Genomic DNA, 20,026 nt, shown 5'->3' with positions numbered 1-20,026 from the left:
GTAGTTTAAAACCTGTATGTTTATTAATTTAAGAAAGTAGGAAAAAGCAAGTAAAAATAGTATCACAAATTAAACTGGCCTTTTGATGCTAGATGAAATCAACTTTTACTTATTTATGTAAAAGCCCTTGATGAAACCATCTAAACTAAAATGTAGAATGAAGAAAGGGAAGAAGGGAAAGTGGGAAGGAGAGAGGGAGGGAGGGAGAAAGAAAGGAAAGAGGGGAGGAGAGAAGGGCATGGAAGGGGAAAGGAAGGAAGGGCAGAAGAAGAAAGAAAAAATTTTTCATATAGCCCCTACCAAGATTATAAAATTCAATTTCCATTCATTACTTATAGAGCCATCTATCATACTTTCACATTGCTTATCAGAAAGGTCACAGTATATACACATATGAATTTAAAATGCCAGGCATCCTGAATACATGAGCACAAAACACACTTTTTTCATTGAAACCAGCCATATCTTAGAAATTGATTTCCCTAGTTATAAAGTGCAAACATACAGTCACGTTTATGAGGTTTCTATCAGGAGTATTTCATTCACATTAACTCAAGATAACACATCAGGTTGTGTTTACTGATGTAATTAATACATACTATTCAAGTGGATCCAGAAATCTGGCTTTGGCATCTTTACGTTCAGCCATGAATAAATTAATGGTAATATTAATAAGTTCAAATAGTAATGCTCATACTAATGGCAATATTAATAAATTCAAATGACATGCATACCTTACCATTTTACCTGCTTATATATACTTGATTGGCAGCATAATATAGTAGAAAGAGCAACCATTTCAAATCAATCACTACCTATAACACATGGGCAGTTTACCCAACTATAAAATGGGAATAACAGTATATCCTCACATAACGTGAAGATCACACGAAATAATAAATGTAAAAGTGATTTGCAAATTGTACCACAATTTTATGTTAGTTACTATTATCTTTCCCTCGTTCATTAGAAAACAAGTATACCAGCCTTCTGCCAGTTTCTAGAATATGGGAAGTACTTACCTATAATGAGGCCTTCATTCTTGCTCTTTCTTCTACCTGAACTGCAATTTCTTTGGCTTGTTCGTATAATTTAGATCACTACTTAAATATCATCTCTTTTAAGAGACAGTTCCTGATAACTTATATCCATTACGACATTAGGGTAGAAGAGAAAAAGACTAACTTGACATGTCTTTAAAAATAAGAAAAATTTAACTTCTCAATTGATAAAAATATAGTTAATTCAATTGCTCCATGAAACAGTTAAAAACCGCTTTTCATTTTCTATTCTACCCCCTTGGCAGGTCAGCTTTTGTCCTCAGGCTATCCCTTTACAGTAGCAAGTTGGCTGACTCAATTCCAGCCACATGTAATTATGTGTAAAAAAACAATTGGTAATCTCTTCTGGTCTGACTCATTTTAAGGAGAGGAGACTACTAACAGAAGTCTTCCCCAGAAGATTCTGCACATCTTATAAGCCACGATTGAGTCACCTGTCCCTTGAAAAATCAATCATTGACAAGTCAATCATTGCCATATGGCTTAGACCAGGGGTGTCCACAAACTGCGGCCCACGGGCCAACTGCACCCACAATCCATTGTTAATTGGCCTGCAACAAATTCCAAAAATATATTTAGTTTACTTAAATAAACCAGGTGAGGCAATACGTACTTCACCTCGAGTGAGTGGCCCGGCTGTTTGTGTATTTTACCGCATATGGCCCTTGGTAAAAAACGTTGAAAAAAGTTTGGACACCCCTGGCTTAGACTAACCAGGATTTATCCCTAAGGGTAGGTTCCAGAACAAAACCGAGACCCTGAAAGCAAGAAAAAATGAAAGAATGACTACAAGACTCTACAAGAATGCTATGACACCTTGGTCTTTTTTTAAAAAGTACTCACCACCCCCATTATTCTCTATCACAACACGTACTGACTTATTTATTCCCTATACTAAAATGTATGTAACCTAGAGCAAGGACTTAGAATACAGTGCCTAACACAGAGCAATCCTTTTATTAATATTGGTCAAACAAATGCATGAATATTGCCCAAGTGTACATATACTTATTTAACACTTACTTAATACCTAGGTAAAATCCTAGGCAAAATAAAATCAAACCTTAGAAGAATTAGAACTAAGATTCAAAGTCATTTTTATATGTTTATTCATTTATTTATTTATTTATTTTAATTAGGTAATATTGGGGAACAGTGTGTTTCTCCAGGGACCATCAGTTCCAAGTCGTTGTCCAGTCACCATTTTCAATCTTACTTGCAGGGGGCACAGCCCACCATCCCATGCAGAAATTGAACCAGCAACTTTGTTGTTAAGAGCTCACGCTCTAACCAACTGAGCCATCCGGCCGACCCTCTGGAAGCTCAGCAGCAGCTCGTTGTCTTCAATCTAGTTGTGGAGGATGCTGCTCACTGGCCCACATGGGGATCGAACCAGCAACCCTGTTGTTCAGAGCTCGCGCTCTAACCAACTGAGCCATCAGGCCACCCCTCATTTATTTTTACATGCAGAAAATGTCAAAAGTAGGTGCTCAGAAATAAATTCTCCAAATATAATTTCAAACCAAAGACTTGCATTCAAACCAACTCAATAAACTGCAGAGTCCTCAAACATTATATTTAATAGTTAATAAACACAGATAGATGTATTGTAAAAATTTTAAGTCATATATAATACAACTAATGAATAAAGATTCACAATCTTTCTAGAGAACTTTCTAAAGAACAATTCACAAATTCAGATTCAAACAGATTTAAAACTTTCTACAGAACAAGAGATTCAAAAGTAATAAACATTGTATGCTACTGAAAATTTTAGTGGGATTTATTTTTTTTTTAATAAACACTTCAATCTTCATATAAGAAGCATGAAATCCCCTTAAAGGCTAATCTTTACTACGTCGTGTATGAAAAATATTAAAACGATATTATTGGCCAGTATTTGATTCACTAACACATGAGCCAATGGGTGGCATAGAGATAATTTATATATCCTAAAATAAGAAAAATTTAAATAAATTTTGGTACAACCATTTGTGAGATATTATTGCTCAATTTAAAATGTTAAGTATGAAGACAAATATACATAATATAATGTAGGTGAAAACGCAAGATGTAGAGAGATGTGATGATGTTCACAGGTAGCATGGTATCTTGGAAAGTGTAAACTCTAAGATCAGAAAGAAATGGGTATAAATTCTGGCAATACCCATATAGATTTGGACCACTAAAGAACCACGCAGGGCATTTTACCTTCTGGGAGCCTGAACTTTTTATCCTTAAAATGACTGCAACAATTGCTATCACATGAGCATATCATTCTAAGTATAATGATAATAATAGCTACATTTATATAGTGCTTCCTGAATGCTAGTTACTTTTCTCATTGCTTCACAATTATAATACCATTTAATCTTCTCAACAACTTCATTATGTAAGTACTATTACCCCCATTTAACAGTAGAAGAAATTAAGGCACACTGAGATTAACTTTCCCAAAGTCACAAAGCCAGTAAGTGGCAGAACCAAAATCAATGATAGCTTTTTTTTTTTTTCATTATTGCGAATTATTATGAAAAATTTGCTGACTTTAAGAAATGCAAGGGAAGAAAATCTCCTACACATACTTTTTAACCCAAGGACAGGCAACTATATAACTAAGATATGTCAAGTATAAGTCAATCCAGAGATTTAAAAGCCTCAAACTTTTCCTCCCAAATAGCACACTGTTAGGAAAACTAGATAATACAAACTCCATTTGATTTCATTTCCTTTTTTTTTTAATAGTTAAAGCACAGTGAAGCAACTCTCAGTTCCACACCAAGACAGAGAAGATACACTTCTCCCTATCCTTCCCACTAGGAACAACTGAAAACCCTGGACATTCTATATAAAACAAATATAAGAATACTGGGTAAGGTGGAAAGAAAAGGCAGACTTGCTAGCAATCCAGGGACTAAAGGAACAACATGGCAGTGAGTTCTCCGAGTTCTCTTATTGCCTCACATATCCCAGAAGTAAGAAACAACAGAAAAAGCGAAAATATGGGTAAATATAATAGACTTTCCCTTCTCTTCTTGAGTTTTCTACATTATGTTTGACAGTTGACACAAAAAGTATAACACTGTTATTATTTTAAACATATGTAGAGGAAATATTTAAGATATTTTATAAACAGGAGAGGATAATGGGACTTACAGAGGTAAAGTTTCTACACTTCACTCAAACTGGTAAAACAGCAACACCGGTAGACTGTGATAAGTTATGTTTTTTGTTTTTTTTTGGTTTGTTTGTTTTTTTATTTGACACCAAAAGCAAAGGCAACAAAATCAAAAATAAACAAGTGGGACTACATCAAAAAAACGCTTCTATACAGCAAAGGAAACCACCAACAAAATGAAAATGTGACCTACAGAATGGGAGGAAATATTTGCAAGTCTTATATCTGATAAGGATTTAACATTCAAAATATGTAAATAATTCATACAACTCAACAGGAAAAAAAAATCAATTTTAAAAATGGGCAGAGGATCTGAACAGACATTTTTCCAAAGACAACATACAAATGACCAAAGGTGCTCAACATCACTAATCATCAACTAAATGCACATCAAAACCACAATGAGCTATCACCTCATACTCATTAGCATGGCTATTATCAAAAAGACAAGAAATAACAAGTGTTGGTGAGGATGTGGAGAAAGGTAATCCTTGTACACTTGATGGGAATGTAAATTGGTGCAAACTATGGAAAACAGTATGGAGGTTCCTCAAAAATTGAAAAACAGAACAACCATATGACCCAGCAACTCCACTTCTGGGTATTTGTCCCAAAGAAACAAAATCACTATCTTGAGAACATATCTGCACCCCTATGTTTATTGCTACATTATTTATAATAGCCAAGACACGGAAACAACCTAAGCGTCCATTAATAAAATATAAATTGTCAGAAATATATGGAAAGGAATTAATAAATCCACAAAGAAAAAAACAGAGGTAAAAACTTTATAGGAACCACATGTGATAAATTACAATGAAATGCATGACCTCCTGTGGTCCTTCTAGGCCTGGAGTTCTACACTATCCAAATAAAACCAAATCATAAATTAGATGTGAATAAAGGGATTGTAAAATTCTCAACTCAGGCATCTAAACTTTCGTCTATCCAAAACTACTTAATTAAGTGTCAAATGAATTATTTTGGTGTCACATAAACCAGTAAAAACAGAGAGCCCAGATATCAATACATGAACAATTTTTTTAGAATCTTTATGTAAATGAGTGAAAGAATATCAACCATTTGCTGTGTAGGCTCCAAAATAATCTTTTCTCAACCTCTTCTACAGAAAATGGCTAATCAAATGTTTTCTAACTATTTTTTCATATTCGCCAATCAAAAATTTTGAGATGACACTTGCACAAGTGCTATTACTAAGAAGGAACTTACCAGAAAAAATCTAGTTATTAATACCTCATTTAACAATGGCATAACAAGTTAACAATAGTAACCTATAAAAAACTATTAATATTCCAAAGACCACCCCCAATATAAAAAATGTGATTTGATAACTAGCTGTACAAATATTACTGAATTATTGAATATTTTCTTTTTCCCATAAAAGTTTCATATTTCCCATTAATCTAATAAAATATCACCAGTATGATCAAAGTAGATCCACAATCTTCTCAACCTGTTAGTCATTTAAGCTATTGTCCTTCAATTATCTTTATACCTTCATCCCCCCAGCACATACCCCTCTGTACACAAACCATTAAATGTCAATGGTGCTTTATTATTTATGCTTCTTCCTCTCAGTATAAGGGTAAGGTTCTGCATATTACAGAATACTCCAACACAGCAGTACCTTAGCTTAAACAAGATTGAGGTTTATTTTTTCCTTTTGTAAAAGTCTAGAGATAGGCGATGTACAGATGGTGGTGGCACAGTACCCTCAAGGACCCATGCTTCTAACTTTCTCTTCCACCATTCCAGGTGCTTGGCTTCCATTGTCAAGATCCCCTCATGGTCCAAAATGTTTGCTAAAGTTCCAGTTATAATGCTTCCAATAAAGAATAAAAGAAGCTGGATGGCAAAAAAGAGGTCTCTTCCAACTAAGTCAGTGCCCTTTACAAGCACACACACAATACTCCTGCTTTCATCTCCTTTGCCAGAATTTAGTCACGTATCTAGGTAATATAGTCTCTTCTTAAAGGCATCAATGTGCTAAGTTAAAAAAAAAATCAGTATTCCATTACTATAGAAGGAGAAAACAAATTTTAAGGTTAAGTAGAATACTAGTAGCCTGCATAATCACTCCCTATCCATTTTTCACAGTTTCTGAATAATTCTTGACTTGGAGAGAAGTTTTACATCATATCTTTAATAAAGCTGATGTGAAAACTTTTCTCAATAAATTCTTTTACCTCCTTTGCCATCTGTTGAGGGTGGCCAATCCTAAACTGCACGGTTATCACTGTAAGTATAGTATGATTGCAATTCTGACGTCTTATTGGATAGGATTTTTCATCTGCCTATCTCCTGCACCAGCTGGGATAGAACATAGAAAAATTGATTTGTTTTGTGCAAGTGATCTAAGAGAATGCTAGAACTCACTCTGTGTCTCCTGACCAATTAGCAAAGCAGTAGAGCTCCAGTGTGTTCTCTTCTGTTACAAATCATGGATCTATGCTTATTCCACAGACATATCTGCTCCATCATCATAATTATTATACTATCAATTCTATTGTGGTACTATCATTTACTGAACATGTACTAGATCCCTATGCAAAGTGTTTTATTTATTTTATTTATTCAGGCCTCATAACCACCCTATTATGTTATTTTATCTTAATTTTACCAAAGATAATAGGAAACATTTATTAAGTGCTTATATGTGTCAGGTTTACTCAAAGTATTTTATAAATAAATACCACTACTATCCTTAATGTACAGATGAGAAAGAGAAGGCAGAAAAGTTAGTAACTTGCCCAGAGTCACACAAGCTTATAAAAATAGCAGTCACGATTCAAATCCTCACAAACTGGCTCCAGAGTCTACTCAACTAACCCTAAACCACACTAATCTCAAATAAACCAGCAGAGTGTAAGTAACTTGCCTAAACTCACAAAACCAGGAGGAGCCAAGATTCACAGCCAGATCTATCTAACTATGGAGTCCTACTCCCGACTCCAAATGAATCAAAGCATTCAATCCCTTGGCTGACCAAGGGATTATCACTCTTTAGGGGCAGAGTTACAAGGGAACACACTACTAAACTAACAGGCATAAACCATGAATTTCAATGATAAACAATTTAGGAGAATGAAATGTAAGGCATCCATGTTGCCTAAGCAACACTATAGGTAGACCAACCTCTTTGATCAAGAACAGACCAAAAATAAAAGTAGCTTTGGTAAATGAATCTAGTGACTGTCATATATCAGTTTAAATTTTCTCACAAGTGAATAGTCATTAGTATCTAAAAGATCTTAAATAATTAGATGTCTGCATTTCATATCTATCTATTATCAAAATAGTAAATAGGAAACACTCTTTTGGTAAACCAAACTCAATGGATATATATGGAAACAGTAATTTTTTAAAGGTATCAGAAACATTTTTTAAGAAATAATAAAAGATCACAATAAAATCAGACATTTTGTTGTCATCTGTCAGAATTAATACAGTTATACTTCTTTCACCTATTTCTTAAGACTTAAGAAATCTTAAGTATTTAAGAAATCTTAAGAAATCTCTGGTACAATTCTGATACCAGAGTTAAAAATGACTTTGTTAAGCCTCAGCACACAACATACAAATCACAATGCTACTATAGGTTTATTTTCAAATGTTACCCTACCAATTTCAGGTCTCTTCCAAGAAAAGCACAGACACACAATGACTCTCAGGTAGGGTACCTTGCACCTGGTACAGTAACTAAAACGCAGTAAGCACTAGTGATAATGAAGCTCATATGACCAACTGAGTGAACTATATGCATGAGAGTCATTAATTATTTTATGAGGACTTTACATCCTTCAAAAAACATTGGGCCAGCATATTGTTCTTCACCAAACACATCTTTTTCATAATCAAAACTTAAAAGAGGCATTCTCAATTAACCTCACACCAATTTATATGTTTATATTCTACTTCCAATCACCAATGTTTTTCAACTAATTGGAGGAATTTTAAAGAAATAATGAACAGTACTAAACTTATACTATTTCACTGTGTCTCAATGGATGGAATATAAAACACTTTTTACTAATAAAAGTTCCTATACTAAGTAAAAGTTGCTAAGTTGTTTTTATAGTTATATTGAATCCTGTGTGTCATTTTTTGTTTTTTTTTTAAGTACCATAAAACAGCCAGGGATCTTCTGTAAGGCATAAAAGTACCAAAAAGAATCAGCTATTATAAATCATTAGTTATACCAACATTAATTTAATGCATCAGTTGACTGCTAACTAATATTAGATGAAAAGCAGCCAAAGCAGGTTTTATTTACAGCTATGTTTGGAAAACAGAAATGCTGTTACTGAGATAAATTTAATTTACACATTTAAAAATGAATTTTTACAAATAGTATTTGAACACAATTTGAAATGAGTAGGATGTATTACTTATTAAGAATATCATTTCATTCTGTTCCTTTTAAAAGTGTTAAGAGATCTCTACTGTTGTGTCTGCTCACTTGCAGTGGAACAAGTTGGTTAACATGTTGTTGGGTGGAGAGGGGAGATCCCTGGTGAAATAAGGGGTGGGGGCAGCCATATCCTGAAAGTCCAGGTTCTGGAATGTCTCCTCACTCCAGGACAAAGATATGAGAATGCGCCTTGAGGTTAATAAATTATCTCATAAATCCCTTTTGGCCGGACAAAGGAGCAGATCTGATAGATAGGAATGGGCGCGTTAATCCTTTTACGGTGGGCAAACAGTACAAATCTGATAGAGGAATTCCATTAGAAGGAGCCAACCCCTTCCCCAAGCAGGCAAGGGAAGGTATAACAGTAAGAACTTGTGCCTCGATCACTGGGCATCCCCATTCGGGACCCTCTCCTGCACGGGAGTTCCGATCCTTTGCTTTCAATAAACTAACCTCTTTTTAAAACTCTGCCTCTCCTTGGTCTGTGCTTCCATTCTTCGGTCTCACGAGACATGATCCCAGCACAAAGAAAATATTCTACATCATTTGGGGGCTCATCTGGGATTGAAGGAGAGATAAATACTATCTGTGCCTTTCTACTTGCCCACTTATGGGCCTACATCATTTTTTTTCTCTTTCTCCTGTCACACAAATATCGAGCCTCTGTGAGCCATTTAAAAGTAACTATCATAGCTGCCGACCTTAAGCCACGGAGGTAAATGCTTTGCAGAAGGGCTCTAGTCAATCCCCTCCAGCACTGAGCCAGGGGAATGTGGGCTACAGTTCGACCGCTTTCTCTTGTAAGGAGGGGAGCCCGAGAATGGCGCAAGGTTGGTGTGAACAACCCTCGGTGGCAACCGAGGAATTTTGTCTGTGGCTACCCTACGGCAAGTTTCCAAAGGCTCCCTGGGTCTTTCCCCTGCCCAGCTGCCCAGAATGGTGCCATTTGGAGGCTCTCCCTCCCCCTCTCTGCTACTTTCTCCTATTCCTCTGCTGCCTTTTTCCTTTCTGCGAGGAGGCTGAATGCTGGTGCGTGGCCAGGACCGTGGGCCTTTGCAGACAACTGAGGGACTCTGTCTGTGGCTACTCTGCAGTGGGCCCCAAAGGTCTCTTTGGTCCCTTCCCAGCCCTACCACCTGACCGTAAGGGTGCCAGTAGGATGACTCCTCCATCTATGCTGCTCTTTTTATCCTGTCCCTATATCTCCTCGGCTCTTAAGACATTGGTCCAGGGTCCCTTCCCTGTGAGACCTCCTCAACACTCTCCAGTAACTTATTTTGACAAGCTAGCCAGGAGGTAAGCCCCTTTTAGGGGACCCCAAAACCTCTTGCTCACTTTCCTATACCTCTTGTTTGCTGTCCTTTGCGGGCACGGTTCTGACAGTTAAATGGGCATTAGGGCATCCACCGCTTGAAAACTCCCGTGACAGGATAACCAGGGGTTAGAACAGATCATTTAGGACTTGCCGGGCCCAAGACAAATCCAAGCACCAGTGAGGTCTGTGTTTGTACAGCGTAATGTCTCTCTAGAGACTTGATTTTTCATTCCCTCTGTTCTTCCGCCATCTCACGGTACTCCTCTGCGGACCTCGCACAGCTTCTCTGCCACCTGGCTGCACCCCCAGCTCAGCACAACTGCAACAACAGGGGGAAGGGCCGCAAGAGCAGAGCTCCTCCAAAGCACCACCAGCCGGGCCACCGCAGCCACTGCCAGGCAAAGTTTTTAGGGAGGAACAACATATTCCGGACTCACTTTTCCTTAAGGAAGCAGCCTTGTCCAAAACCTTTTGGGGCTTCTGTTACCTCTTTTTGTCCTCCCTCACTTATTGGGCTTCAGGGCCTCCTTCCACTCCCTCTTGCCTAGGCCGTATGCCTTCCCTACAAGCTTTAAGTATGTACTCTCTCCTTTACTACCTTTATTCGAAAGGCTGCTATTATTTGGATCGTGCTGTCAATTTTCAAGAGGGCCAGAATCAGGCCATATATCGCTCCACTTTAAAGCACCTCATTATTGGCCACAGCCTTTATTGGCCTGTGGGCCGGCGCCAGACATTCAGGCAGGGACACATACAGATTTAGGTAGGCGCCCACTAGAGACATGGTGTGGGGAGAGAGCCCCAGAAAGCAGTTTCCAGGCTCTCGGCCTCACATAGAAAGGTGCTGGCTCAGGTAGTAAATGGCCATCAACTGTGATTGCATGGCCGTCAGCTGTGGCTAGTTGGCCGTCAGCTGTAACCAGTGAGCTATTGGCCACTAATATAACTGCTGTGGCTACGCCAGCAGAAAATGGGGGCTAGCAAGAAGATGGGGGCTGAGCTAGCAAGAGTGGATTGCAGAGAGGCAGATGCCGCCAGTGAGAATATAGTGATGTGACTCCCCTACTTACGGCTCCATGGGTGTTCCTTTTTGGCCTCACCATATCCTGCGTTCTTATGTGGGGAGCAGGAGCAGAGACCCTGGTGGACGCCCTGCATGACACATGGCGTAGTCGGCAGGACTAACCCTGGCACGCCATATCTCCCCACTTGCCCAAAATCGGTCGTGCGATGTCCGTGGCCCGTTTCTAGGGTACGCCTTAGACCAAGTTGTGGGAGATGAATTGCAAAGGGACGCCTTTCTGTTCTTCCTCCCTTCCACATGGGCAATCAGCCCTCACGCACCTTCACCCATCTGAATTATACCTTGAAACACTAGGACAAATTTGACACTCAGACTCTGAAAAAATGGCACCTGGTCTTTTGTTCTGAGGTTTGGCCTCAATACAAGTTAGAAGATAGGGAAACCTGGCCTCCTCAGGGCAGCAACAGCCATAATACTATCTTACAGTTAGATTTATTTTATAAAAGGGATGGCCAGATGTGCCAGGTTTCTAGAAACCCTCACTAGGGACTAAAAAAAAAAAAAAAAAGGAACTAAATTGATAGTTCAGGAAAAAAAAAAAGGAGCTCCACCCATCTCCTAATCCACTTATAAATAGGAATGCCTGAGGCTGAGGTAACTGAACGAAAAAAGTGGCCAATTCTCAAGCCAGACCCCTCCCCCTTACTCCTCTGCTCTAATTCTAAATCCTGCAGGGACCACCTGCAGTGGATTCACTGAAAGGGAAATCGCCTTTAGATTGGAGTCCCAGAGGACTAACATTCTAAATAAACCTACTTTTAAAATCCTCTTAACAGGTAAAACTTTTCAGTAATAATACACTGTGTTTCCCCGAAAATAAGACCTAGCCGGACCACCAGCTCTAATGTGTCTTTTGGAGTAAAACTTAATATAAGACCCTGACCGGTATAAGATAAGATAAGATAAGATAAGATAAGATAAGATAAGATAAGATAAGATAAGATAAGATAAGATAAGATAAGATAGGGTATTGTATAAGACCGGGTCTTATATTAATTTTTGCTCCAAAAGATGCATTAGGGCTGATGGTCCAGCTAGGTCTTATTTTAGGGGAAACAGGGTAGTGTGGATATTTGGACAAGGTTTCTCACCATCTGTTGGTAACTTAAAATTTCAGTTTTACTAAGTTGTGTTAAATGATAAAAATTATTAAATATCTAGGTATTTCAAAATAACAAAATGCTGAGGTGTTAATTATTAGGTTGGTCTAAGTTCATCTATTTCTGGCTTATCACAGGAATGTTAAGGGATAAGATCTGTTAACAACTATATCATATTTTGTTGCAAAAGCCCATGCTTTTGAAGGTTGCCAAATATATTCCTGGATTTGTAAGTGGAAGTGCTAATTGCTTTCTCTTGGTTATCAGTAAAAATTAAGGTTCTGAAGGTTATGTATTCTAATATGGAAGAAAATGGTATGTGTTTCCATGGAAGGTATACAGTATGGAAATACATTTATGTAGGTACTGAAAGAAAACAGTTTGTGCTATAAAGATGGTTATTTCTGAATGAGTGAAAAGAGACAAACTATGAGGGACTGGGAAAATTGTAGAAGGTTTGTGAAGAAGTTATGAGAGTTTTATATATAGTTAAACTAAATAAAATTAACTAAGTAAATTTAAATCTCAAAGGTAAGCTAGTACAAAATAAGAGTTAAGTTTTCTCTCTCTACTAAGATAAAGTTTGTTAGACTATTGGTCTGCTATTGATATTATGAAAAAGTTCTCTGCCTAAAAAAAGCAAAGATTATATATGTCACCAAAATAATCTATGTTTTATATTTTCTCAATCAATACTTTGGTTACTCAAAAATTAAATCTAAAAACTAAGTTTTGCTAATAGTTAAATAAACTTCTATATCTTAGAACTGCTAGAGCTCATGTGCCTTCCTCAGTATCAGCTATAGGCCAATATAAGGAAGCTTATAACTTCCCCTAACTGGCAGGAATTCTAATGGTTCTAGCCCACTATTACATCCCTGATTAAGAGGCTCAGACCCTAGAGAAGGCCAAGAATTTGTTTAAATGTCTTTAACAACCCAGACAGGAAAACAAGAAATAAGGAAACAGTGAGACCAGAGCATGAGACCAGAGACAGGCCACTTTTGGCCACAGTTATAGACAACCCAGGGCTGAAGCCACCTCGAGGCACCCCAAAAGCCCCAGAGAGAAAACGCCAGATAAAGGAGCTTGCTTTGGATGTGGAAGCCCAGAGCACTGAAATAAGGAGTGTCCTAATCTTCCAAAACAGCCGTGTCTCCTGTACAGACTGAAGGGCACTAGAGGAAGGAGTACTCCTTCCTTGTTCTGAAGGGAGCAGGGACCAACTCCCTCCCCAAAAATGGCTGTAATCACTATTGGGCCTAAAGTTCCCAGCGGCTCCCAAGCTATTCTCATCACAGGGGTAAAACTGTGGGTGACCCTGATGTGGCAGGTAAGCCTGTTAATTTCCTGATTAATATAGAAGCCATTTATTCTGTCTCAACTGCTCACTCTGGACCTTTTTCCTCTGAAAACTGCTTGGTTGTAAAGATAAAGACAGCCCCCAGATTTGGGCTCATTTTACACAGCCTGTTCCTTATCATTGGTCTATACCTTAAAGAAAATGTAAAATAAACAAATTAAACTTACAAAGTACTCTGGAAAAGTTTTATTAAAAGACCTTGAAGCCCTGGCTCTAACTGCTGCCCACTGCTTTAGATTCTAACCTCAATTCTGTTATTTCTTATGTTAACTTAAGAAGTTCAACAGTCACTTCAACAATAGAAGGAACCCTCTCCCATTGACATGTTACTGTCCGCAGAGTCACAGACAAGCCAATTACTGAATATGGGGCGACCTAATGTTCTCCCACTCATTCTTAATTATGTCAGAAAGCCCTACTCCACTATTAGGAAGAGATATTATGATGGTGATGGGAACTATTGTTCTCCTAGCCCCTGGAAGTATTCCTAGCTGCCTCCCAGTAGTAGAAACCACATCAACCCTGATGTTTGGGCATCACAAGGGACAACTGGCTGTGCCTTAACGGCCGCTCCAGTCCTCATTCATCTTAAGGACCCCACTTTATTTCCTTGCCGGAAACAATACCCTCTAAAACCCCCTCTAAAACCCGAGGCACGGAAAAGACTAATCCTTATCATTAACAGTCTCAAATGACAAGGACTCTTTAGAGAATACAATAGTCCTTGCAACACCCCCATCGTATGTGTTCCCAAACCAAAAGGAGAATGGAGACTGGTTCAAGAACTCCGGGCCATCACCGAGGCAGTTATTCCTCTACACCCTATAGTTCCAATTCCTTACACACTCCTAACCCAAATACCTGAAAGAGCCAAATGGTTCACGGTGTTAGACTTAGACAATGCCTTTTTCTGCATACCTGTACACCCTGACTCACAGTATCTTTTTGCCTTTGAGGACCCTGAAAGCCAGACGTCACAGCTCTCCTGGACGGTCCTTCCTCAGGGGTTTAGAGATAGCCCGCAGCTCTTTGGACAGGCCCTCTCTATGGTCATGTTAGAATTTTCTTAGGACAGTTGTACACTCTTACAATATGTCGACGACCTCCTATTATGTACTCCGTCTGAAGACCTCATCAGCCAAGGCACCACTGCTCTTCTAAATTTTTCAGCCCCTAAAGGCTATAAGATTTCCAAGGCTAAGGCCCAAATGTGTCAGACTTCTGTCAAATACCTTGGCCTAATTATCTCTAAAGGGACTAAGGCCCTGGGGGGGACAGAATTCATCCCATCTCCACCTATCTCCTACCTAAGGGGCTTCCTAGGCATTACCGCCTACTGCTGCCTATGGATCCCAGGATACGGGAGAAATGGCCCATCCCCTCTACCAATTAATTAAAGATATTCAAACTGCAAATCCTCATCTGTTTACTTTGGAGCTCAGAGGTTGAACAAGCTTTTAGCCTTTTAAAACAAGCACTGTTAAGTGCCCCAGCCTTAAGCCTTCCTCCAGGAAAATCCTTTCATTTATATATAACAGAAAGAGAATGGCTTTGGGAGTCCTAACGCAAGCAGGGGACCCTCACAACTAGTAGGCTATTTAAGTAAGGAATTAGACCTCGTAGCATGTGGCTGGCCAGCTTGCCTCCCGCCATAGCTGCAGCTGCCCTCCTGGTTCCTGAAGCCACAAGCTCATGATGGGACATGACTTAACCGTCTTTGCTCCCCATCACATTCAAGGGCTTTTAAATGCTAATAGTAGTCACTGACTCACTGATAACCACCTCCTGTGGTATCAGACCCTCTTATTAGAAAGTCTTGTAATCCAAATACAGACCTGCTCCACCCTTCATCCTGCCGCATTCCTCCCAGAGGGAGGGAGAATTAACTGCCAGAGTAGTAATGCAAACCTATACTGCTGGAGCAGATTTACAAGAAACACCCCTAAGACAACCCAGATTGGATGCTCTTCACTGATGAGAGCTCTTTTATATAAAATAACATACAAAAGGCTGGATATACTGTAGTTCCTCTACATAATATCTTAGAAAATACAAGCCTTCCCTCTGGGGTCAACACACAACTGGCTGAACTAATAGCTCTCACCCAAACACTAGAACTGAGTAAAGGAAAAAGAGCCATAACTCTGACTAATCAATGTGTCAATTTCACTAGCTGCTCCAACCAGGGCTTTAATCTTTCAGGCGGTAACAGTTTAAACTGTAGCGCTACCACCTCTATGAGTTCTAATACACATCAAATTGCCAGCTAGATGGTTTCTCACTTGTGCGAAGATAACCTCCCAGTTTACAGAACCAGAGGACACTGCTCTCTTGGGAGATTAACTGTCTTCTTACCCAAAAAGCCTCATCAGGTTAAACATCACAATGAACTTACTCTGGACTCCAGCTGTAACAGCGATATACATTTATTCAGCCCCGCTGAGTATGTATCCTTATCTCTTTTTGTAGTACCTGCTATAACCACTGCTTTAAATGTAAAGATTAGTAAAGATAAAGTTCAACAAATTCATAATATAGTTTCCAATATTAAACTAAAAACAAGATTCTTCGGCCTAGATTTTTCCTTCCTTCCTGGCTTCCAAATTTAGCGGGTCTTAAATAAACTTTTCTAATTTTTCTTTTATCCATTATTATAGGTATTACCTCATGCTGTTGCCTACAATACGTCTCAGCTTACAGACTACCCACTGGTTGGTTACAATGGCCTACAAGACAACAACATCCTCACCTGGACTTGTTCATCTACTGGGAATCCTTAGATAGACCTTTGGACAAGCCCTAGCTGCCAGTCTCTCTATGCCCCTCCTCAGACTGAAGTAGCCAGAGCTGTCGTCGTCCCTATTCCCTAACAGCAGTTAGGATTACATCTTCGGAGGGGGGAGTGAAACAGGTTAGTTAACATGTTGGGCAGACGGGGGGGGGGGGGGGGGGGGGGGGGGGGAACGACTCAACCATATCCTGCAACTCCCGGTTCTGGAATGTCTCCTTCACTCCAGGATAAAGATATGAGAATGTGCCCTTGGGATAATAAATTATCTCATAAATCCCTTTTGGCTGGGACAAAGGAGCAGATCTGATAGATAGGGATGGGTTCGTTAATCCCTTTACAGTGGGCAAACAGGACAAACCCGATAGATGAATTCCATTAGAAGGAGCCAGCTCCCTTCCCCAAGCAGGCAATGGAAGGTATAACAGTAAGAACTTTTGCCTCAATCACTGGGCATCCCCATTCGGGACCCTTTCCCACTCTGACCCTTTGCTTTCAATAAACTATCCTCTTTTTAAAACTCTTTGCCTCTCCTTGGTCCATGCTTCCATTTTTCGGTCTCACGAGACATGATCCCAGCACAAAGAAAATATTCTACATCAGCAGGCAGTGAAAGAATTCACGAGTAAGGTAGGAATATAGAAGGAAGATTTATTAAAGTAAGAGAAGGGTCAGCTGGGCAGAGTCTGCTTGAAACTACTGCAAACTACTGCATCGAGTCTTTGTTTGGACTCAAGTTTTATATTTTCTAACCAGGATGTAAATTGCTTTTCCTATAGTTGGGGCCTATAGAAGGCCACAGTTAGACTAGTTATCACAACCTTTGCATATGTTACGTAGATTTAAATTGGAGCCAGGAGTGTATCCCATACAGATGTAAAACCTCTCCCAAGTCATAGGACCAGCACTGGGCCTAAGTAAACAGAACCATTGAAACTGCATAGTAATTATATAGGAAGCAGTATCATTAAGAGGCAAAAAAAAAGAAAGCTTTCAAAAAGTCCCAAGCTAAATTATACTTGTTAAATCAAATTATATCAGAGATCCAAATCTCAAAAGAGGAGATTTAGTGCCACCATTACAATCCTGTCTTAACATCTATTTTCACCCATGAGGAAGTAATAGGATCCAGAATTAAATTCCAGTAACAATTAGAAAACTGGATAAACTATGTATCTGACCTTGAACAACACGCAGCTCAAAACTGATTCCTAAGAGAAGGGTAAAACAGATGAGCCCCATAATTAATTACCTGGGATGTCTTTCTGAAAGCATTTTTGCAACTACCATACATACTAGGAGGGGAAACCCAAATAGAATCCAGTGCACTGCTAAGTTGAAAAGAAAGGCCAAAGGCCATTATACAGAAAGGCCAAAGCAAGAATTATTTTGGGGCAAAAGTCTCTGAAGTGAGAGAGCTACACCAAGACCTATGGAGGGAAAAACAGGGGTATTCAGAGGGTTGAATACCAATCTGCATGTGCACTGGGTGAAAAACCCATGAGATTGGGCAAAAACAACTTCTTGGAAAGAAAAACCAACCAGTAGCTAAAGCTGAATAATTCCCAGAACTCACGCAGGGCCAAAAATCATTCAAGTTATCACAAACAAGATAGAGAGTCCTCAATCCATGGAACATTTAGTAAAAACTCAAGAAGAGAGGTTCACCTTGTAACGAGGCTATAAGAAAGCACAAGAGTAAAGGTTACTCCACATCTGCCCTAGAAAATCTTAAAAACATTAATACACATGGAAAGGAAAAAGGGAAGGAAAGAAATTTGCTGCTGCTGAGCACGTCTCAGAAAAACTCGTTCTCGAAACTCTCCCAACCATGCAGTTCCGCTTCACACCACATGTACTTTGTCTTGTATACCATCATAGAAAAGGAGTCTGAGATGCCTCAAGGCACTGCCATGCCCAAGAATAAAGGCAGAGGAATAAAAACAGGTGTAGGGTAAGAATGAGAATAAATCTGAAAAAAAAAAAAGAGTTGGTGTGTAAAGAGGAACAGTACAAGTATGCTCAAGTAACCAAAATGTTGGGGAAAAGATTACAAGAAGCAATGTGTTTTCATGATACAAAAAACGTCATATCAAAGGAAAATGGAGAAAAATCGTTTGAATAAATACCTCAGACATTATATTGGTTGGTCTGCCAGACCATCAGGATAACGAAGTTTATTTAATTTTAAAATACAATGCAGATGAAGCTGTAATTCCGCAGGCATATGGCAAGGTTCCAAAACATGCTAAAATCAATGAGACAAATACATTTGGTGCTAGAATGATGGGTGAAATCCAGTTTGATAATACTGGATATGATGATAAAAACCACGATGATATCTAAATTGAACTCAATGTTTTACATTCCAAGTTTTCTGAGGATTGACCCCAAAGGTTACATGGCTTCCTCGTCCTTGATAAAGTTAACCAGACTTCTATGTAGTTTAGCAACTTTATCTCAGCATCCCTTTCCTAAATGAATACATGAACTCCTGATGCTCAAATACTCTTAGAAGCAGTTTGTCTCCCTGATTGTTCCCCTCATTAGTTAGATAAAACTTTAACAAACTTTAACATTAACAAGTAACTTCAAGAAGGAAGCTTTTATTGAGCCCAAGGATGTCTGATTTCAAAGTCCTTGTTAATAACTCCCGTTTTTTAAAAAAAGGAAATAGTCGACATGAGTAGTATACTAGAAGATTAATGAGAAAATCCCACCATGCAAGAGAAAATGTTTATTGTGTACAAATGCTGGAATGGAATAACCATATCTATCTTACAGATAAGAAAACCAGGGCATTTAAAAGCAATTGGTCGTGGAGGAGTTGGGGGTCACATAGCTAGCAAGTGTCAAACAGGAATTTCAACCCAGCTATCTAATTCTACTGCAAAGAGGTCCTCCACAGCAAGTATCTTCTCATGTCTAAATCAGACATCTGAAAACAAAGGATTCCCTATAGATAAGTTAGAATAAGAGATAAAAATTTTGCCATCCCAGGAAAGCTATTACTAACTAACAGTGATTTTTGGAAGAATCATTCTAGCTAAAAAGCTCTCTTGTTTTCTTATGACCTATAAAGATGTTTGCAGATCAAAAGATTTTCGTACAGCCAGCCCAGTGACTCAGGTGGTTGGAGCACCATGCTCCTAACACTGAGGTCACCGGTTCGATTCCCACATGGGCCAGTGAGCTGCGCCGTCTACAGCTAAGATTGAACAACAGCTCTCCCTGGAGCTGGGTGGCCGTGAGCAGCTGGAGGTCCGCGTGAGCCGCCGTGGACTGCTGTGAGCTGCCACAGGCTGCGTGTGCTGCCGGGAGTGGCCAGCATGAGTGGCCGGTGTCCAGTGTGTGCTGCCGTGAGTGGCCAGCAGCGTGTAGCTCTTACCGGCAGCCATCGTGAGCAGCTGGCAGCAGGCAAGAGCTACTGTGAGCAACTGACTGCTGGGGAAGGGTGGGCGGGGCGCAAGGCTCATAATACCAGCATGGGCCAGGGAACTGTGTCCCACACAACTAGACTGAACCGCAGTGCCAGGGTGGGCGGGGAGAGGCGGAAAAAGGGGGTAAAAAAGAAATCATTAAAAAAATAAAAGATTTTAGTAGTATAAACTTTAAAAAATAAAACTCTTCCAAAATCCCCCCTCATCATTCATGAATCATCCATATTGAGCCACTGCTCTACTGCTTACCATGTGTTTGGCACTA

At 39.3% G+C, this 20,026-nt stretch overlaps 1 protein-coding gene and 1 pseudogene across 4 annotated transcripts in view; one reads left to right on the top strand and one right to left on the bottom strand.

Moving 5' to 3' along the window:
• Positions 1 to 20,026, bottom strand: part of FUT8 (fucosyltransferase 8) — a 211,913-nt gene that overhangs the window by 125,568 nt on the left and 66,319 nt on the right. The window lies entirely within an intron of this gene.
• LOC141570825 (eukaryotic translation initiation factor 1A, X-chromosomal-like) lies at positions 18,235 to 18,976 on the top strand (annotated as a pseudogene).

This window comes from Rhinolophus sinicus, chromosome 3, assembly GCF_057876585.1.
Source record: "Rhinolophus sinicus isolate RSI-liver-muscle chromosome 3, RSI-T2T, whole genome shotgun sequence".
Lineage (NCBI taxonomy): Eukaryota > Metazoa > Chordata > Mammalia > Chiroptera > Rhinolophidae > Rhinolophus > Rhinolophus sinicus.
The sequence above is the reverse complement of the archived record's forward strand: the minus strand, read 5'-3'. Positions and strand labels throughout refer to the sequence as shown.